General features: G+C 36.7%; 1 protein-coding gene and 1 long non-coding RNA gene across 2 annotated transcripts in view; one reads left to right on the top strand and one right to left on the bottom strand.

Annotated features, from left to right (window-relative positions):
* sdc2 (syndecan 2) overlaps positions 1-23,682 on the bottom strand; it is a 55,443-nt gene that overhangs the window by 25,630 nt on the left and 6,131 nt on the right. The window lies entirely within an intron of this gene.
* Positions 17,247-19,913, top strand: LOC148970976 (uncharacterized). Its single transcript, XR_016147380.1, has 2 exons — positions 17,247-17,700; positions 19,053-19,913. It is a non-coding gene; the product is annotated as an uncharacterized LOC148970976 (long non-coding RNA).

Raw genomic sequence — 23,682 nt, 5'->3', positions numbered from 1 at the left:
AATTATTGACAGGCGTGTAGGTTACGTGCGTCTCAGAGCGGCTCCATTCACAGTAAATGCTGCTCCACTTTCATCATTTTCATGTGTAAAGCGCATCTCAAACTCCATAAGGATACAGGCTATCCATAAAATCCAAGTTATGCTTTGAAAGCGATAAACACACACATCTGTCAAAGCACATGATAACCCAGACATGAATAACCGATTTGATCATCGATTATTCATGTCTGTGTTATCATATTATTCATTGTTGATTATTTTCATTATCGATTCGTTGCTGCATCATACTTTAAAGTGCATCAAGGTCAAACTAAGGTTATGCATTAAATACAGACATTAAAGGGATATAGTTCTCACCCAAAAATGAAAATTCTTTCAGTATTTACTCACCCTCATGTTGTTCAAACCCCGTAAGACCTTCGTTCATCTTCGGAACACGAATTAAGATATTTTTGATGAAATCTGAGAGCTGGATCACTCCTGCATACTAGTCCATAGGCTTCTTGAGGGATTGAAACTTGAAGGCCTCAAAAAGTTATTAAAGACATCGTTAAAATTGTCAGTGACTTCAGTGACTCAATCTTAAAGGGATACTCCACTTTTTTTGGAAATAGGCTAATTTTACCACTCCCCCAGAGTTAAACAGTCGAGTTTTACCATTTTCAAATCCATTTAGCCGATTTTCTGATATTTAGAAGATTAGTAACCAGACAGTTTGTGGTCTCATTGACTACCATAGTAGGAAAAAAAATATACTATGAAAGTCAATGAGACCAGAAACTGTCTGGTTACTGATATTCTTCTAAATATAAAAAAAAAAATCGGCTGAATACATTCGAAAACGGTAAAACCCTACTGTTTAGAGTGGTAAAATGAGCCTATTTCCAAAAAAAAGTGGAGTATCCCTTTAAGTTTATCAAGCGACGAGAATACTTTTTGTGCGCAAAACCCCCCTAAAAATAACAACTTTATTTCAACTATTCACTTCCTTCTCTCTGGGCGATCTGTTGTTGTACGTCACACGCATCACACACATGACCAGTGTCGGCCAATAGTGAGCCTCAGCCTATGTGTGACGTTTAACTGACTCAAGGCCCAAAGAGAAGGAAATTAATAGTTGAAATAAAGTCGTTATTTATGTTTGTTTTTGCGCACAAAAAGTATTCTCATCGCTTGATAAAGTTAAGATTGAGCCACTGTAGTCACTTGGACCATTTTAAATGTCTTTATTAACTTTTCGAGGCTGTCAAGTTTCAGTCCCTCAAGAAGCCTATGGACTAATATTAGTAGTGATCCAGCTCTCAAATCTCATCAAAAATATCTTAATTCGTGTTCCGAACATGAAAGAAGGTCTTACAGGGTTTGAACAACATGAGGGTGAGTAAATACTGTCAGAGTTTTCATTTTTGGGTGAACTATCCCTTTAATAGCAGTAATTTTAAGTAGATCATAGCTAAAGCGTTCATGTGCAATTATACAGTATATAAGGCTTCTTGGCCATCTTTTCTGCTGTCTGTAACCTGGCCTTGCTCTCCTAAAGGGCTGGAGAGATGCCGGCCCCTGAACCTGACCGGGGCCATAAACACCCGATCCTGTGACGGGCAAACATCCCACAGCATTCGCCACCGTTTACAAAGACAGCATATCACCATTACCGGGCATGTAAAATCACCACTTTTTGATTGGACTAAAACATCAATTAAAAAGTCTGAAATTCATGTTAAAAGATGATTAGTTTTATATTTCACAAAATAATTAACCACTCAAATGACAAAACCGTGCAGATTTGATCTTTAAAGGGACAGTTCGTCATGTCATTAACTCATGTCGTTCCAAACCTGTGTGACTTACTTTTGTCTAAAAAAATTATTCTCAAAAGTGATTTTCGCTCATACAATGAAAGCCAATGGGGTCCAATGTTGTTTTGTCTATTCTATGGTCTTTCATTATGGTCTAAAACAATTCAAACCCTTTTTCAATACACACTTACAAGGTTACAAAAAGGGGCATTTCACACTGATTCCATTGAAGAACCAATCAGTGAACAGCTCTTAAAATAACCTTTTTTTCTTAGTGTAAAGAACATTTAATATTCTATAGAAACTTTTGTCCAATCAAAAGATTTCATGGATGTTTATAGCTCTTCACTGCCAATAAGAAAAATATTTTTACTCTACTCAAACAGAAACATATTATCCTTGCTTTGTAAATAAAATAAAAATTCCCCCCTTCCAGACTCATACCGCAGCTATGACTTCCCCTGAGAAAATGAATAACAATTTCATGGTTTCTAGGACAAGCAAAAACAAATGTCAATCTGCCCGGAGGTGTACATCCCGTAGATTATTATCTGATCTGTAATAAAGCACATACAACCTCAAGATCGCTAATATACACTCCAAGGTCATATTTGTTCAAGCAAATATCCATATCATATTCCAGTTTGGCCGTACAAACGTCAGAAAGGAAAAACTCACCACTGAAAAAAATAATGTAAAAAAAAAAAAACAACTTTAAACTACTGGCAGCTGTGGTTGCCAGCATCATATGATTCATACCGTAAAAAATACGATGTGTTACTGTTTTGGAAATGAACAGCTAAATACCGTATTGTTAGCAACAGTATAAAACTTCAAATGCTCTAACACAAAAACAGTAAAACACCATATAGTTACAGTATTATGCTGGCAACCACATGCAGCTAACAGTAGTTTACCATTTTTTTTAAAGGATTATTTTTTACAGTATGTTCTGATCTAAGATTGTGATCATGGTGGTTTGCTCTCGTCTTCTGACCCAGTTAAACAGCTTTTGATTCTCAGTCTTACTAGGTACTGGGAAATGCTATACGCTGGGAAATGTGCGTCGCCCTCCCGCTCATGTTTTGAATGAAGATTAGCAGTTAAAGTTAAAGCCGATAAAGTTCTGGATTTGTAGCAGCGCAGCAGTTCTGTCGCCTCCGGTTAAAGAAGAAATGGGACAAGTGTGTAAACCTTGCAGGGATTCGCGTTCATAAAACACCTCTCAGGAATCTGCATTTCTTCCCACTATGAAGGATGAATACAAACTGAGTCTCAGTCAGAGACTGATGAAAAAAATATCATTATATCACCATATTCATATCACCAGCCTTTCTTTACATCATGTGTTGAGGTTTAACACACAACAATATTATAAAAAATAATACAAAGAAGGCATTTCTGCCATGCATGATAAGGGCAGGTTCAAATATTATGTTTATTAAATGTTTTGCTGATATAATGATAACCGTTAATGATAACTGTTTCATAACAATAGTGATAAGTAGAATCTTTCAATCTAAAATATTGCTGTTTTTTTAAATTTAAGTTATAGAAATTATTCAATTTAATAGTAATAATTTACAATACGATTCCATTCGTTAAGGTTAACTAACTAAGAACTAAGGTTAAGTAACGAGTTTATTTAGTACTAGGGTTGGGCCGACAGACATCTCGGCTGACAGACATCACGGAACTACACAAAATAGAGTAATTTACAAGAGGTCCTGACAAAATGTTCATTGCGGCAGTAAATATTGAATCAAATTGAATCCATTTTTTATTCAGTTTGAATGAATGATTCAATGACTCACTCGTAAAGAGTTACTTGGTTCATTCCTGGATGAATCAGCGTTTTTAAAAGAAACTCGCAATTGCGAGAAAAAAAAATTCATAAATGCGAGGTTATTTCTTACAATTCTGAGAAATAAAGTCATAATTACGAGATAAAAAGTTGCAATTATCTTTAAAAAGGTTTTATTCTGTGGCAGAAACAAGCTTACATTTTATAACCTCAACTTAAATAAAGAAGACAAAAACAATTCACGTCATCTCTCTTCTGACTGCTGTTATCAATCTCTCAATTTTGTTTTGTCTCGTTTGGAAAGTTGTGGAAATGTTATTGAGGATTTTTTTTTTTTTTTTTACATGGATACAAAAATCATATTTACTGTCGTCTCCAGTTCACTGCTACAAACGTCTACCCAACTATGACGACTTCGGAGAACCCTGGACATGTAAAAAGGGTCCGTCGTAAAGTTGATTTCCCTGGAGAGTGCATTAGAAATATGGAAACTAGATCCACCTATCAGGATAGTTTGGGGCGGGACTAACTGGTTGGCCGACCAATGAGGCTTTAAAGCGACAAACCTCCCCTTGAAAATTATTATCAGCCTGAATCAACATTTTAAATTCATTCTGTAGTTTTGCATTTTTTAAATCAACATAATTGTTTTTGTTAATTACAGGAGTGGCCAAAAGTCCTGTCCGGAGGGGGTATTTTCCCAAGTAATTATAAAATGTTTGCAATATTAATTTGATCACGGGTTGGTTCTTACAGTACAAAACCTATCACATACCAAAAACTTGTCACTTCAATACCTGGAGAGGCAGAAGGAAAGCACATGCATGTACGAAAGGATAAGACACACATGTTCCTGAGCAGACCTTTACTCGGGCTGTTCGTGTTGGCACTGCATCATGACACGAATGAATGCTGCCTTTCAAGCCAAAACATGTCTGGAAAATCCCCCAGGTCTCCAAAAACACAGGTGGTGTCTTCGAGGAACCCAGGAGGATGGCATCTCTAAAGCATATGTGATCAGCGGACAAACAGGGCCAAGAAACGGCTTAACTCTCAGCTGTAACGAGTGAGAGAGTTTCAGGCCACTGGAACAAATAGTCTCTCGCCCCTTTTTTGGGACAATGCTGCACTGACATTGAGAATCTTACATTCGTTAATCGTGTGCATTGCTTTTTATAATTAAATTTCATTTGTATAAGGGCTCTGAGTCAACATTTTTGTCAATAAAAATATACCTACACACTATAGTTAGTATGTTAGTTATATCTTTAAGTGTCTAGTATTAATATCCTATTAGAATTTAAAATAGTCATTTTCTATGTCAATATATTGTAAAATGTAATGTATATCCTGTGATCAAGTCGTCAGTGTCACATGATCCTTCAGAAATCATTCTTAATTTGCTGATATTCTGCTCAAGAAACCGTTAATATTTTTGTGGAAACTTTTTTTTTTTTTCAGGATTCTTTGATGAAAAGAAAGGTCAAAAATGGCACTTATTAAAAAATAAATCTTGTGTAATAGTTTAAATGTCTTTACTGTTACTTTTAAATAACTGATTTGTGAAGAAAAAACTTTAACATTTAATGAATATATTAAATTTTCTAGGGGTGCATTAAAAAAAATGTATTGACCCGCGCAATCTTATTTTACTGCAATTTGTTATGCGGAAAGTGTCATAGCAAAGGCAACACTGCCAGTAACATATTATCTAAGATAAAAGGCCCTTTGTATTTGATCCATCTCTGATGTTATATTAAAGCCACTGACATGAGCGCATCACAACAACAATCTCACTACTACTACTTCAAAAACTTAGATCTGATTAGCTCCTTCCCACAATGCACCGGGACCGAGGGTCAAAATGTGGCATTGTGAGACTGAAGATAACACAAACCCCAGTTCACTTCAAACGCTCCATGTTTCCCAGAGTCTGCATTGATAAAGGCTTGGTTTCCATTAGCATTAGGCCAGGCTTTGTGCTCAAACTACCCCGAAACTTCAAGCCGCCTGAGGGACAATGATGTGTAAATTAGCTGCCAGTTCAAAGTATAATCTAATCCAGATTTCATCAGAATGGCTTTGAATGCTTTGTGCCGTCTCACTCCGACCGGAAGCTCTGCAAGACTCCTTTAGTTTCAGCTCATTAACCTCTCAGTGGCTGGAGACCCCCGAATGCAGGAGTCGGACACAAAGGCCAAGACAATAACTAACACTCACACGACTCATGCGGTTCTTACACTTTTGGTTAGTGTGTAATGTTGCAGTTTGAGCATTTACAAGGTTTTTCTCTATCAGTGTCACTGTTTCTGAACGTTTTCTTTAGGGAGCGAACACATCACAATATTCCTCATTATAGTAATTAATGCACAGAATAAAGGGGTGGGGCCTGGTTGAGTTAGTTTGTAGTGTGCTAAACTGGCAGTTATGGTAAGGGACGGGACATTTCCCAAACACACTCGAAGCCCTCGACCAATCACAACACACTGCTCCAGCCGACCAATCAGAGCACAGTGTGCTTTTCAGAAGGAGGGGCTTCATAGAGACAGGAAGTAAACAGAGGGTTACTGACAGACTGGGAAGAGAGGAGCCGCAACAATGGAGAATGAGGGTAATAATCAACATTCAAACCTGTTCTAGCAGAGCCTGAAAACAACATCAAAACGTGTGAAAGGGCAGATAATGGCCTGGTTGATGGTTGAAAGACTTTTACATGAAAATCCATTCTAGTATACCTTAAAGGAGTATCTCACTTTTTAAAAAACTTGTTCTTGACTCTCCTGTTCATCAAAATGAACAAATCTTTTTCCGAGTCATTTCGTTCATTCAACGAATGAAATGAACGAAATGACTCGAAAAAAGATTCGTTAATTTTGATGAATGCGTTTGAACAGGAGAGTCACGAACGTGCATCACAGATTTTTCACATTTTTTTTTTTTTTAAAGTGAACTACTCCTTTAACACTAGAACGGCCACAACGGTCATTTTGACCGTTTTGAATTTTATATCTACAATAACTTTGTTGAAAAAAATAATAGAATCCTGCTGGTACCTGACTTTTCCTAAAATTGTCTGTATTTTCATTTAAAATGATTTTCATATAAATTAAGTTACTTAAACGTAAGGCAAAACAAAACAAATGAACATATTTACCTATTTCGGCCATAGACGGTCATATTGACCGCACTGAATTTCGCGATATTTTTTTTTGTTAAATATCCCGCGGTTGATCGTGGTCTCTCTCTCAACTGTCAACAGAAAGGTCCGTCCGGTCACCTCTGTAGCGGTGTTTGCTATATAATAATTTCTACATTAGTTGTTGATCAGAAATAAGCAAACAAAACCAGACTACAGTTATCAATACTTGCGTTATAGGCTATATATCATCAGAGAGTGATTCAGAGTCAGAGTTCACATCAAGGAAAAAGAGACAGCTGCTATCATCAGACACGGCGGATCCAGATGTTCAATTCATGTCGGATGACCCTGGTGAGCTCTGCTGCCCTGTCCTGCGCTGTTTGTTTTGCTGCATGGGCTGTTCACTAGTTCTGCTATTATTATGAGCCTATTGACCGCTTCGCATATCGTCACTATCTAACATTTTCGTCATAGTTTTTGTCATTCAAACCTAGTTTTTATTTAGTTATCGTCTCGTTTCCGTCTTTGAAAAAATGTGGTTGACGAAAATTATTACGAAAATTATTCGTCAAAAAAATAAACGCTGTTTTGAATCTAACGGTCAAAATGACCGTTTGTGGCCGTTCTAGTAGTTTTGGAATTCTGGCACTTCTAGTGTTAAAAAACAAAATCAAGACATAGCACTGCCTCTTTAAGTGCCAGCTAGTCAAGTTTCACTAATAGTGTAGGAATCGGAAAGTGGGAGTTCATTCCTGAAAGTTTGTGCTGACACAAACTGTTTTTCACTCATCCGTTTACATAGGCATCAAAACCGATGACCTGCCAGAGTTGTTCATCACTTGGCGCTGCAAATGGGCCCTTATCTGGCCGAGATAAAAGCTGGAGGCGATTTCGACGCTTCAGTGGCTGATCTGCTCCAATCCTCACTCTGTCGCAATTGAATTCCCATCCAACCTTTGCCTTTAAGAGGATTTGTCCTCAAGGGAGTCAGGAGGCCATGGCATTCAGGAGGAGAGGGGGATGGGGGAAACTTTTCCCCAAAATTGAGAGAAAAGAACAGAGCAAGACCTTAAAAGTAATGAAAAGAAAAAGATTTGTCTCCTTGTCCTTTTCCAGACGGGTGTTCGATGGAAAGCAGAACAGCAGGATATTAGATTGCAGGGTGAAGTGATGTTTTTCTAGTGTCTCTGTTGTTTTGTCAAAGAGAAAAGGTGTAGAACATATTAATAAAGAGAAAGAGGGATGCAGGGCACAGGAGAAAGCAGCAGGTGGTGATTTCTGATCCCATTATATTGGGCTAATCCACAAACTAAAGCACAGTCTGGTTACAAACTACAATTTCTGTCCCAGCTACACCTTCGCCTGAAGTGGCCTCGCGAAGACATCTGTAATTTCGCTTCATCCATCAGTCAATTTAGAGAAGCGGTGGATTCTGCTGTAGTCTATGATCATAAAGTGGAGGACATTTTTCAGACCGTGCACTAGATAAAACGCCACACTGCTCTTTCACACACACACACATGCAAAGTTGCATTAGGGATTATTTGAGCTTTACGAAGGCATCAGGGTTACAGTGGCACATGCAAGAGCTTAGCTGGGTTCACAAATCAGGACACATGTTAGAAGAGCAACAAAGAAACCTACAGTATATATGTTTATCAGTGAACAGATGAATAGCACTGAAACCATATCGTCAGGAAACATGCACCAATCAAACCAATCAGAGCCTTCACGGTCGGTTGAATTCAAACACCTCAAAATGCTACTAAAATTACTTATACAACTAATAACATGAGAACAACAGACATGTGCGAATTTACAAAAGCGATATTATACGTACTTTAATGTAACCAATAAATATCTGATAAATTAATTTTACACCATTTTGTTGGAATAAAAATAAGAAAAAAATAATCACCTTTTGGGAATGACTTGACGCTTCAAATAAAGATTGTATCAATTATATCGTTACACCAGTAGGTGGCGACAAGTGACTGTTAAAATATGTTTTTGTCTTTGAATTATTCACTTAACAGATTCATTCAAAAACGCTGGTTCATCCAGTGATGAAACAAGTCTGTATGAGTGAATCATTGAATCATTCACTTAACCGATTAATTCAAAAATGTTGATTCATTCAGTAATGGAACAAGTCTTTATGAGTGAGTCATTAAATCATTCACTTAATAGATTTGTTCAAAAACGCTGATTCATCCAGTAATGAAACAAGTCTTTATGAGTGAGTCATTGAATAATCAATTCAAATAGATTTAATATATTTAAATAGCTTGCAGTAGGGATGCGCGGTATAACGGTACTGCAAAAATACCGGTATTTAATATATTTCAAACAGTACAATATCATAATTTTGTTAAATTCGGTATTTAATTTAGACTTTTATTGAACACTGAACAGCCAACGCATTCTCATTCTTTAACGTCATATAGAACGCTATATGACAAAACGGCGCTATACTACGCACATGGCACCCGTTATCGTTAATTTAACACGTGCTGTGAGGGCTAAGTTTAGGTGTGGGGTAGGGTGTGCGTGTCATATTCACGCTAAAGGATTTATAACGTCTTGGGTTCGCGTGTTACATTAACGATAAAGGGTGCCATGCATGTGCGTAGTATAGCGCCGTTTTTGCATATAGCGTTCTATATGACGTTAAAGGATGAGAACGGGCTGGAACAGCGCACATCCATAAGAGCTTGTCATTTGAATGAATAAAGAATACAAGTGATTGTAAAACAAATGGCATATTACTACCACTGTGGCGCAGAGAGAGAGAGAGAGAGAGAGAGAGAGAGAGAGAGAGAGAGAGAGAGAGAGAGAGAGAGAGAGAGAGAGAGAGAGAGAGAGAGATTAACTAATATTACAATTAAGCTACATTTGTCAACATTCATTTGGTACCCTGGCCTAACAATATAGCATTTATCAATCTAGATCAATCAGTAATATAATGACCTAAAAATGTAATATACTAATACATGTTTAGCATATTAGCATTACTTTATGCAATGTATTCATAATATGAACCCAAAACACGAACAGTAACCAAAGCAAGATAAATAAATGCTATAAATGTTGATAATTCTCTGTTGATTCATGACAGCTGGTTTACATATAATAATAATAATAATAATCGAATAATGAAATTACATGTTAATCTATTATAGATAATTAACCTAATTTAATTGTATAATTTCATTTTTTTTTCAAGTTCTAAATGTTGTATGTTCCTTAATTGAATTATTTTTTTTACATTGATACTTTTTTTTTTGATACTTCTCTTTGCACAAAGTGGAGAGTTTGAAGCAGTGTTTAATAAAATTGTTTCAATTCACTTAAATTGATACTTTTTTTTTTCCAACTGTGGTATCGATTTAGTACCGATACCGAGGTATTATGTTCTGGTATCGTACCGAAGCCAAAATTGTGGTATCGAGCCATCCCTAGCCTGCAGCCATACATTTTGTCAGAACCTCTAGCAAATTACATGTTATTTTGTTTAGTCGTCTATTCAGCATCGTGGGAGAAAAATGTGATTCATAATTCATTCAGAATCATGCAGCTCTAGTCTGGACCATATTTCATAAAGAAAATTAATTCTTTCTACATAGTCTTCCTGACAACAGAACCAGGATGATATTCTTAAAGCATATGTCCAAATTCAAATTCATATTTCATTCTATGTAAATAATTCAGCTTTGGCAAACAGAAATAGGCCCCGTCCCAGAGCTTGTCTGAGCTTTAAATCTTTGATGATGAGCAATAGGAGGAAGAGGCGGCGATGGTTCGTCCCGTTAGACCAGAGTTTATCAGGACATGTGAGACTGTGACGAACTGCACAAGAAACACGCGCTGAGTCTCTGCCAAACCTCACCGCTGCTCTCTCTGCTGTAAGTCCACAGGAATGTGTGTGTGGTTTGAGCGAGTCGCTTACGTCCAGGCATTGAAAACCCCTTTAACATATACGTGAAACTCGAAAAATTGGAATACCGTGTAAAGTTCATTTATGTGAGTAATTCAACTTAAAAGGTGAAATTACATGCAACGTGAGATATTTTTTGTTATAATTTTGATGATCATGGCTAGATATGACATTTTTTCACAATATTCTAATTTTGAATTTGGGTTCTTCATATATGTAAGCCATAATCATCAAAATTATGAAAAAAAGAAAAATCTCACTTTGCATGAATGAGTCTATTAGTTTCACCTTTTAAGTTGAATTGCTAAAATAAATAAACTTTACACAATATTCACATTTTTCGAGTTTCACCTGTATGGCCAACCTAAAATATTGCTGGCTTAACTTAAAGTAAGTTACCTGGTTGCCTTAAAATTAAAAAATGTAGTTATTACACAATAAATAGAAACTCAAAATATTATGTTATCTGAGCCACATTTATTATCGAAGTTGATTTGACAAAAGATTAAAAGTTGTGATAAATCATGAATATATTGTTTAACCGCACTAATGTTTGCTGATAAGGCTCATGTTCGATGTTGCATGGAAACACAGAGACACATTAAAGGCACAATTGATCGCTAAAGCTAATGTGTGTCAGGTTAAACGGTAACAGAAAGACGTCTAGTGGTGACCGAAGAGAAATCAACATCACGTGGCGCTTTTGTTTACTAGTGTACACAACAGAGTCAACACTTAGTCATGCCTCGTAACACCGGCCAAGCTCACATTTACTCAATGAAAGGGCCACAACTGCGCTGAAATGTGTGATCTCAGTATTGAATGTGTGTGTTCTGCACTGTCAGTGCAGCATAAAAAAAGAAAACAAAGCCAATATTGGCGCAGGAGTTTGACGACGGAGAGAGAAAGTAGGAACAGATGCATAAAACTCACAGTGCCAGAGAGCAACGTTTCATGTCCAAAGGGCCGTTATGCAGTCACAGCACACAGAAACCGGACACACGGGACAATAACTATAACTAAGAGTGTCCACAATAAAGAAAAGGAAAAAATTAAACCTATAGTTTAAAACACATGTGCCAAGCTGCTAGCAACATGCGTTTCATATTCATGTTGCTTTCATTTGGTTTTGAAAATGTTTGTTTCGTTTTTTTTTTTTTTTTTTACTTTAAACAAAAACTACTATACTTCTAAAAAACAATTGGAAGTACACATCTAAATCATTGTTCCTTAATAGGTTTGTAAATGCATATATATTTTATTATAGAATGTATATGGTATATGTATGTTTTTTATATTTAAATACACACACACACATATATATATATAAAGATTAAGTAATATATAATATAATGTGTAATAATATATATAATGTGTACTTCCACTTATTTAAAAGCATAAGAAATATATTTTTTCATTATTATTTTATATATAATTACTATTGGTTATTCTCACAAGTAGTTAATAAATGATTGATATAAGTTTGTGGGAATGAAGTCACAGAATATTAAATGTTACAGCCTGAACTAACCTTTCCTTGTCATAAATACATTAAACTATCTGCCATTTTAAGAGATGATGTTTTACTCTGACATTTTTTTACTTTATATCCCCCAAGAAAAATGTTTAACTAAAAACATACTCGGCATAGAATTGCATTTTTTAAAAAGTATTTTAATCATTGACTTGGACACTGAACGCTAGCCTGAAGTTTTTGAAAACTCTCAGGAAAAATGTTTTCTATATAGAAAACTGACTTCCCTAGAGTGTTTTTTTCCCACAAGTGTTTGATTACTGACATTCTGTCAAATATCTTCTTTTGTGTTAAAGGAGTAGTTCACTTTAAAAAATATATATATAAAAAAAAACATTTGCTGATAGTTTACACACCCCCATGTCAAGATGTCCATGTCTTTCTTTCTTCAGTCGAAAAGAAATTAAGGTTTTTGATGAAAATTTCCAGGATTTTCTCCAAATAATGGACTTCAATGGGAACCAAACGGTTCAAGGTCCAAAAGACACTTTCAGTGCAAACTGCAAACTGTTCAAAGGGCTTTAAATGACATCAGACAATGAATAAGGGTCTTATCAAGCAAAATGATCAGTCATTTAATAAATAATTAACAAAGTTTAAGTTTTATAAGCTCAATTTTTTTTTTTAAGTTAACTACTCCTTTAAGAAGAAAGAAAGAAACTCAAACAGGTTTGGAACAACTTGATGGTGAGTAACTGATGACAAAAAAAAAAAAATCTCTTTATTAGTATTATGAATGCATGAAGATAATTTATGTCTTTTCTAAGGATAAAGTATGTTCAAAGGTGGTTAAAATGGCATCAAACGGCAGTTTCCCACAGGCCGGTTCAGTGCCGGTTTCATCTGTGCGAACCCACTCATTTGGGCCGGCTGTGTCCTCATGTAAACGGCGTGAGGAACGAGCCGGAGAGCAGCCTCAGCACACACACGGGAAAGCAGTCTCAGCACGCACACGGGTGTTAGCAGTGCATTAGGGCAGATTAGCAGCGGCGCGTGGGCCTGTCGAATTAATGCATCAAATTCCCGAAGGATCCGTGTGCTTTCTGAACCACTACAGATCCACACAACCTGCTATTGGGCCGCTCGTCCCGCTGACGCAATCGCTGTCCATGCAACAGTGTTCAACCCGTGCTCGAGTAGATGAATGGTTAAAGATGAGCAATCGATGGAGAGGACAGATCTCAGAAGATCAGAAGTCTCTTCAACTTCCCAGCAAGAGTGTATTTTAAGCAAACCTGATAAAAATGATTTTGAGTAAATACTACTGAAAAAAAAAACAATGTAATTTACATGAAAAACAAAGTAAATTCTATATTAGTACTCAGTTCAAGAGTGTAGAAATGAAAGCGCACATTTCAACATTATAAAATGACTCAAATTTTCTGATGCTGGTGTTCCCATCATGCACTGGGCCTTGAATAATTATTGAGGCTGTTTTTTCAGTGTTTTCCAGCTGTTTACACCATTTCATCACTGATTATGATTAACTGCCGTTGTGTTACATTTGTAGTTCATTTTCCACTCAAAATGACACTTCACACACAAAATCCGATCCATCAAATTTTACCGCCATTGTTGTTATTGTCCAAGTATTGAGGACGTGTGACTCCTTAAATGTAGAATATAATAAATATAGATATTTCTTTCTGAGTAAAGTTTTTAAAGTGTGGTTTAATGCAATTTGAGTGAAATCAAATGTATTGCAAAGGAAACTTCAACTAAATAGATATTTTACTCAACCTTTTACTAGCCAAGTTAAAATGACTTAATTTTTCTTTGACAAGTTTTTGCACAAATATTAAAGTAATTATTTGGACCAGAATTAAAGAATTAAAGTAAATTTGACTAGTTTGTTTCAGTGCACTGAAGTGATCCATAAACACGTGTGTAAAATACTCTGCTTTTCCAACAGTTCCCATAACAACCGCTCGTCATACTGTCAGTGGCGTGTGGAAATTACAGAAATGCTTGAATACACGCTGGGAAAATATTGACCTCACCTACGGTTAGTAAATGCATTGAAAAATGATTTGTGCATTTAAGGTGCATTTATAGATGTGAAAGAAATCTGTCCTTTGTTCAGAGATTTGTGGTTCGGGTTCATCAAAACTATCTATACTTTTAAGCATTAAATAATGACTATGGAAAATAAAAATGTGGCCTTTGAGACAAGAAGGATCATCCTTATTATAAAAGAAAACTTAATAAAAACCCTGCACAGAGAAAAGAAACTGCAAATGAATTCAAACAATTAGTTAAAAATGCAAACCAACATATACATCACCAAACTAAATGTCATAATGGGAAAGAAAGGTAATTTAAGCAGTTTTGAGTGTGGCATGGATGTTGGTGCCAGACGGGCAGGTCTGAATATTTCACAATCTACTCAGTTACTAGGATTTTCACACAAAACCATTTCTAGGGTTTACAAAGAATGGTGTGAAAAGGGAAAAATATCCAGTATGCGGCAGTCCTGTGGGTGAAAATGCCTTGTTTATAATAGAGGTCAGAGGAGAATGGGCCAACTGATTCAAGCTGATAGAAGACAACCGAGGTATGCAGCAAAGCATTTGTGAAGCCACAACACACACAACCTTGAGGCGGATGGGCTACAACAGCAGAAGACCCCACCGGGTACCACTCATCTCCACTACAAATAGGAAAAAGAGGCCACAATTTGCAAGAGCTCACCAAAATTGGACAGTTGAAGACTGGAAAAATGTTGCTTGGTCTGATAAGTCTCGATTTCTGTTGAGACATTCAGATGGTAGAGTCAGAATTTGGCGTAAACAGAATGAGAACATGGATCCATCATGCCTTGTTACCACTGTGCAGGCTGCTGGTGGTGGTGTAATGGTGTGGGGGATGTTTTCTTGGCACACTTTAGGCCCCTTAGTGCCAACTGGGCATCGTTTAAATGCCACGGCCTACCTGAGCATTGTTTCTGACCGTGTCCATCCCTTTATGGCCACCATGTACCCATCTTCTGATGGCTAATTCCAGCAGGATAATGCACCATGTCACAAAGCTCGAATAATTTCAAATTGGTTTCTTGAACATGACATTGAGTTCACTGTATTAAAATGGCCCCCACAGTCACCAGATCTCAACCCAATAGAGCATCTTTGGGATGTGGTGGAACGGGAGCTTCGTGCCCTGGATGTGCATCCCACAAATCTCCATCAACTGCAAGATGCAATCCTATCAATATGGGCTAACATTTCTAAAGAATGCTTTCAGCACCTTTTGAATCAATGCCACATAGAATTAAGGCAGTTCTGAAGGCAAAAGGGGGTTAAACACAGTATTAGTATGGTGTTCCTAATAATCCAGGTGAGTGTGTGTGTTATACCAACATCTTTGTTATTTTTATTAACATAAGATAATTCTAAAAAAATCCTGCATGTTAATAAAGCAATCAAATAAATGACAATTAATTATCTTTATATAAAAGAAAATATATAAAATAAAAATAATACGTAATAAATAATAGAATTACTATATAGACCAAAAGAAACTGCAAACTGTACTCATTAGTATCATAAAATAATTAGTATCAAAATTTAAAGTGTGTTTTTTTTCTGCTTTATTACCCAAGCGAACACACAGAAAGCACCAAATCAGTCCCAATCGCAAATGACTCGAGTCGTTTATCTACAGCAGAATCAGATCGATCACAGACGTGCACAGCATCAGATGAGGAGGAACACACAACTTCATCACACAGCTCTCCTCACTTTAGCTTCTCCCATTATAAAGCCAGCAGAGAGCGACAGCCATAGACAGTAAAAGAAATGGACAGAGCGATCTCATTGGAACTCCATTGAGACGGTTGAAGCCCGTTTTTGGCGATTTTTTAGCACTTCCGTCCCTGACGCGCAGACTCAAACAGAGCTTGACTACGTAGATGTGACGAGAGCCATCCGTCTGTCTACTAGTGGCTGTGGCATGAAAAATCTGAATCATTCCCTTCCGAAACATGCAGAGGAGGAGAGTGTGAATAGGAGCCGTCTATGAGCTAGGAGAAGGAGACAATTTTGCTAGGTATTCTGATTAAATATTTTGTCATTTTGCCTCGACGTCACCCCGATTGCGTGCAAGCTTCTTCTCCTATCCATACGGTAATCTCTCTACTGTGCGACAGAGAGTCGCGTGGGTATGACACAATCGTTAGCCTACTTTCACTAAACAACATGACATCATGACTTTTGCGTAAACATACACGCCACTTTCGAGTCAAGTGGCGTGTTATCTCTACGCATTTTGTGCTATCCGCATGTATGTCTACACCATTAACGTTCGCGTCATTCCGCGTGTCTGTACAAGCCGTCAAATGTCCAAGTCATAAAATAATGCCATTAACCCCAGTGACGGTTAAGTTTAGGGATGGGGTTGAGGTAAGTCATATCTTTTTTTTACCTAGGATGGTAAGGGAACAGTCAAAAATGCCATTAACCCCAGTGACGGTTAAGTTTAGGGATGGGGTTGAGGTAAGTCATATATTTATATAACGTTAAGTCAACGGCGTTCATAAACACGCTGAAAAGCGATTATGCGTCTTGATAGCACGCCAAAAATGGAAATACGAATTGGCGTGTCATACACACCCTACTTCATGAGATCAGTCTGCAGTAAAACTGCTTCTACGGGGCCATAACATAAGCTAGAGAAAATGGAGCATTTTTTACATTGTCATGTTTCTTTAGAAATAAATAAAGGACAAATGGCGTCTTGAAATGCCTCAGATGTAAATTTATTCGCTGTCAAAGTGACGCCAAAATTAATGGGAGTCAATGGGAATGCTAACGCAAGTGAAGTTCTGCTACAAGATGTCAGCTCCCGCGAGGCTTCAACTTCCGGTCGATGGATTACCCCCTTGGCGACAGCTGAGGCTTCTCAATAACCGGATCCCTTTACACTCGAGAAAATGCTGGGTTGTTTTAACCCAATTTTGGGTCAAATATGGACGAACCCAGACATTGAGTTACATTTTTGTATTACATTTTTAACCCAATGTTTGAGTTTGTCTACACTGTAAATGATTTCTGTTGTTTTCACAGGATTATACTGTTTTTCTCAACAGTTTCTTACTGTATAATCTATGTACAGTAAGTTACAGTAGATTTAGTTGTTTTCACAGTATTAAATTGTTTTTTCAACAGTTATGTACTGTGCACACAGTTGACAGTATGTTACTGTAGAATTTCAATGCATTCTGGGAAATTATCAGTTACTGTTAATCTAAATACAGTGCAAATTGACCGCGAAAAACACCACACACAGTTCCACGGAAAAATTGCTAGCCTACTAATGTTATTCTTACATTTAAAATAAAAATGTAGCACTGGTTGACCATTAACAGTCATAATTTATGACATAATTTATGTCAGTGGGGTGTGCATGAAAGCATATTTGACTTTGGAAGAGTTTCTCTGTCGTGTCAGTGGTGCTGCTGTCTTTTCTGCCGACCTGCAACTTCTTCATCTGGTAAGTAATAATTCTTATAATGTGAATACGGATTCTAGCTAATAACTTTAAAGTTTTTTAGAATAGCTGACCACGATTTCTACATTCAATTTAATCTATTCTAGACATTTTAATATAATATGTATATGATAGGCTACTCTTCAATGTAGCCATTTGGGGCATGTTACTGTAAATTCAAATACATTAGTACGAAATGACCGCGAAAAATAACCACAACCAGCTGCCATTTTATGAAGAACTCTTCAGTTCCCTTCTCTCTGTAAGAACGCGCAGTCCGTGCATCGCGTCGCTGTCGGCAACGTTTTCGCCATACATATCTGGTTAGTAATTCATATTTTTATGCAAACCATATGAGTTACGTACGTTAACAGATTAACGTTAGAAAGAACTGGCCGCGGAATGTTATAAGCCTAGCATAAGTCAGACGCGGATTTCTTTCATCTTGATAGCCTAACTTACTTGATTAAATATGTGATTTTATTAACATATATTTCATATGTAACCTCTTATAAGGTCAAAATGGTCTAATCATTTTGTTATTTACCACGTTAAGTCGGTAAAAGCGCCTACACGTTCATTATTTTGTAACTTATAGGGGTTAGGAATTGAAAATCGATATCCTGAAATCGGATATCCAAGGTTAGGATTCGGATTTATTGTTATAAAATTAAAGTGTCAATTCCTCTTATTGATTTTTTCACGCTTTTTTTTTCGTGTAAATCCTGACCTGGCGTTCTGCCATTTAACGTTAACGTTACCTCAGTGATAGCTGATGGACCACGGAAAGCGCCCAGGTGTATTTTTGTCCAAAATATTAAGTCATGTATCACACAAGCAAGATTTAACCTACGTTTTCACGTGATCGTAAATGAATTGATGTTGAGTTATGTTTCAGCTTGCGTTGCATTCAAAAGAAAAGAGTGGACGATAGAGATGAGTTATCTTTAGCCGTTCTTGGCATATTTATTTCAGCTGTTGACACTGACACATCAGTCTCTAATGAAGATTCTCTCAGTAATATGATCCTCTTAACTACGGTAAATCAACTTGGACAAACATAATAATAATACAAACGCATCCTCCATAGCCTATACTTTAGTGCCCTCTTGTGGCATAAACATATGCACAACACTGAACAGTATAGCATTGCATTATATTACACAGCATACAACTGAGGACATAATGAACATACTTTAACAATTGATTTTAAACAACAGTCCAACAAACAAGATTTTAGTATTAAGTGAATTACACTTTAGACATAATTTTGTCTGTTTTTGCTGTTTAGCCAAAACAACAACAACAAAAACGTACTGTATTTTAACTGTCTTGTCTGTTCTCCTTTTCCACAGGTGTGAGCTGTGCATGTTAAGAAGACCCCTATCCATCTTGACGACCGATGAATTGTAAATCTAATCTAATTTAATTATTCTATTTATCTAACTACTACTACTATACCTTGGTCCAGCACTGACCCACTGAGAACATTTTAAACAGATTATTATCCATCCGTGAATTTTGTCTATCTGCAAGTTGTTAAGAATTGTTGTGTGAAAATAAACGTTGTTGTACAGTTTAAGGTTTAATTGCATAAAAGCTTGGATAGAAAACTTCCTATTGCAAAAGTTAGAACATAAGTCTACATATAAATGATTATTAATACCATAATGCAAGTTTTTCATGGCACATGTGCATGATGAGGTTGTTTTGTGTTTAGTTTTTTTTTTTTTTAAGGACACTGGATAACTTGTCATTTTGTAATACTCATCTGGATTGGTGGTTTACTTGTCAAAGCTTTTATAGTTTATATGTGTCTCGCAGCCCTGCAAATCTGGTCCCTTAGATAGAAAGCAGCCAAAAACCCTTTAAAATCAGCAACTGACCAGTTAGACAGTCTATCTCAAACCAATAGACAATCTTAGACTAGTTTAAGCTGTTTTACCCCAGCAGGGAGTGGGTGGATGAGTTGTTATGAACTATCTTTCTAATAGATTGATCAGATAGCACCCCTTTAATCTTTTCTATTTTACCTGATATTTTTTTTGCATGTATTTATGCATAATTGTTCATGATTGTCATGCATGATTTTTATTGTATTATATTACATTTTTATTATTAATGTATTTAATTGTATTAATGTATTTAAATGTATATTATAAATGCGCTAATGTGTTTGAAAATACACAATAAACCTTGTGCAGTTAAAGCTTCAATTGTTCTTTTTTCTATTTCCCATTAACAGTTAAAATAATATTTCTACGGATTTTCTACAGGTTACACAGTAGCACTATAAAATAAATACAATAACATTTCATACTACACAGTATTATTAAAAATTAACAGTGTAATTCTGTACTTTAATATGGTAAGAAATTACAGTAAAATAATGTTATTTAATTTACAGTATGCTTAACAGTACTGTTGTTAGTGTTACGGTAATTTTACTGTTAAATTAAATACAGCAAGTACTGGATAATTGTTGCCAGTAAGTTACTGTTAATTTGACAAGAAATTTTTTACAGTGTATATTTGACCCAAAATTGGGTTAAAACAACCCAGCACTGCATTATACTTTTGGGTCTCAACCATGAGTAGTAGTGTGAATTACTAGCAGCTGTTTACCACTTTAACTACGAAACATAGCAAAACACCCCTACGATTTCTGTTATATTCATATTTTTACCACCCAAACATCTGTCCGGTGTGAAGAACGTGCGTTGCTCTCCAAAACCAAGTAGCAAAAATAAATACACTACTGTTCAAAAGTTGGGGGATTTTATTGTTCTTGAAGAGTGTCTCCTACTGCGTTTATTGTAAAAATAGTGAAAAAATATTACAATTCAAAACTGCTGTTTTCTATGTGAATATATAGTTAAGTGTAATGTATTCCTGTGATCAAAGCTGAATTTATAATTATTACTCCAGTGTTCAGTGTGACATGATCCTGCAGAAATCAGTCTAATATGATGATCTGAAACATTTATGATTATTATCATTGTTGAAAACTGTTTAATATTTTTCCAGGAGTCTTTGATTGATAGAAAGTTCAAAAGAATAGCATTTCGAAATAGAAAAATATAACAAATATATTTGGTCCCTTTTAATCAATTTAATGCATCCTTGCGAACGCACACTTTACCACAATTATGTGAACGTGAATAAAGCAAAGATGCATTAATACACAATCCACTGTCCGTGAAAGTTAAAATTGAGAGTAAAAAACGAGAAAATGGCCCATTTATTCGTTTTTTTTTTTTCCCACACAATAAGAGAATTTGGCTTGATTTTAGATATTCACACTCCAAAAAAATGCTTTTCTTACAAATATATGTAACACGTATCAAAACACTCTTAAATCAAGATGCATTTACTAAAGTAGTAACATACTTACAATATTAGAATTAGATTAGCACAATTATCAGCCAATAGGGTTTCTGTTTGAATGCAGATTATTTTTCTTTTCTTTTTTAAGCAACAATTCACTTATTTCCCTAGTAAACAAGACTTAATATCTTATGTCATTTGACTCATCTAGTAAATGCATCCTAATTTAAGGGGGCTTTCACATCTGTAGTCCGGTTCATTTTGGCCGGACCAAGGGCGAAAAATGATACTTTGTAGCATTTTTCAGAGGTTTTGGTTCGTTTTCACACCACACTGATTGCTCTGGTCCAAATCAGTTGATGAGTTGATGAAACGAACCAAAATATAGTCATGTGACAACATCCACATTACTCGTTGGCCAGATATGTCTTGAACATATTTCCATTATTGCACTTCGATTGGTCAGAACGCGTGTGAAAATTCCAACAGAACTCCTGGGAGGGAGCGCCATTGGCTATAACAGGGAGCACTATTGGCTATAAAAATAATCATTTTGTTTTACTACGGCAGCTGGTTTAGTCCACAAAATTATTTGGCAGTTGGGTCTGTTAGAGGTCGGATCACGTTCTCACCACAAACGAACCGCTCCAGAGTTCGTTTGAAAGCGTACGCTTGTTTGGTCCCCTTTTGGTGCGCACCCGAGTGTGATTGCTGCCTTCACACCTGCCCAAACGAACCGCACCAAGGGGGAAAGCGAACTCTAGTGTGATTCAACCGAACTAAATGAGACAGGTGTGAAAGCACTATAAGAGTTTTAGATATTTGGATTGGAAACAAGACCAAAATGTAAGTGCAGGTGTAGAAAATGTAACTAGTATAAACATAAAATCAAGCCTAAATTCTTGTTTTTACATAATTTTTCTACTTTGAACTTCGAAAAGCGACTGAACACGGACCACATACAAACTGCATGAGTTTACATGAACCTCGCACTAGTTTTCAAGCGTGGTTAAAACCACTTTCACACCAACAAACCCTCTGACGTCAAACAGATCCACGTCTGCTCCAAAAGCTGTAGTGTGAAAGCAGTTAAAAAACCCTTCCACGTCCAGCTCTGTTCCTAAACCACAATCCACCACAGGAACTTTCCATTTGCTGAGCTAATAAAGAGGCAGAAAGCGGTGCGCTGTACATGTGTTTTGCTTCACACTGGGGCTCTGGGTCACAGCTCGCACCCTTGAGGCTCCTCACGGTCTACAGTAACACTTCAGCTCTTAGTCGCTCGCGTTGTTTGTGGATTCCCACCGGCATGCATGGCTTTATCCACCTCTCCGGGGAGAAAACCCCCAAAAGCGAGCAAACACACATACGTGATGCAGATGTTTGCGGCGCCGGCATAAAGCGAGGCCGATCTGCGCTCCCTCTCCTACTCTGCTCTTCATTCTTTCCATCTGCTGGGAAAGAAGATAAAGAATAATGCCACTGTTCTTTGGAGTAACCGAAGACAGGGTAATAATAATGACGGGCTTTAGCTGCAAGGAGAGAAGCTGATGACAAAACAAGAGCACTATGGGATTCCTTTACTTTCCAAGGCCTGCGGAGACCATTAAGGATTATGCAATGTGGAAGAGTTAAAACCAGAGCCTGCAGGGGAGAGAGGGATGCATGTGTACACACATTAAACGCAAGCCGCAGAAGGGGAAGAACGCCTCATACAAAACATTTGAGTGTTAGTTTGACTTTTAAATGTTATCATATCTATTTTGTTGACTAAATTAACTTTAGTTAAAAAAAAATACTGCTTTTTATGTTTTCCTACTACATAAAAATGTACTAAACTAGCTATGCTTGCATGTAAACAACTGAAATATATCACATTAAAAGTTTGTGAATAAAGCAGCGTTTCCGTAACAAAATCATCACTTTCTGGGAAATTGCCACAAAATAATCCTCATTTTCACCACTGTTTCTCTAGCTATGTTTCCAGCCAAAGTTGTGAATTTAACTGGAATATTGCATTAAACATTTGCGAATAAAGCAGCGTTTCCATCCAAAAGGAGTAATAAAATGTACGTTTCTGCAATCAGGCTTTCAGGCCATTTGACGATCCATTCAACTCATCCCACCTTTCTTACACCTAAACCTACCCAACTCCGCCCCCTGATCCCTAAACCCAACCCTAATCTTAGCCATCTCCACCCCTTGGATCTTGATCTGACTCCTCCCCATGGATTTACTGCATTTGAGGTGCTACTGCATTTGACTCGCGTTTCAGAAACACCGAACCAACATTAGAGATGCTGCGATGCCATTGGTCCGCTGGATACTTCAGTTATCCAATCACAGCCTCTGCTGAGGCAAAGTCACATGAGATTACTGAGGGATTTATTCAGTAAATGTGTAGTTTGAGCATCTTCTTATCGGATAAAAATGTTCATGCATTTCCATCCAGCGTTTTATGCGACATCCCAAAAACTGCAAAACAAACAGGTGGATGGAAACATAGCTAGTGTTATTATTTTAAAAACCATGCATTTTGTTTGTATTAATGATTACATTGCATGTGTAAAACAAAGCAACAATGCCAAGCTGATTTAAAAAAAAAACATCAACGATTGTCATTTTTTAATGTTTTCAAAGTCTCACGGCAGCATTTAT

This window comes from Pimephales promelas, chromosome 18 (genome assembly GCF_988280905.1).
Source record: "Pimephales promelas chromosome 18, fPimPro1.hap1.1, whole genome shotgun sequence".
NCBI classification, from domain to species: domain Eukaryota; kingdom Metazoa; phylum Chordata; class Actinopteri; order Cypriniformes; family Leuciscidae; genus Pimephales; species Pimephales promelas.
The sequence above is the reverse complement of the archived record's forward strand: the minus strand, read 5'-3'. Positions and strand labels throughout refer to the sequence as shown.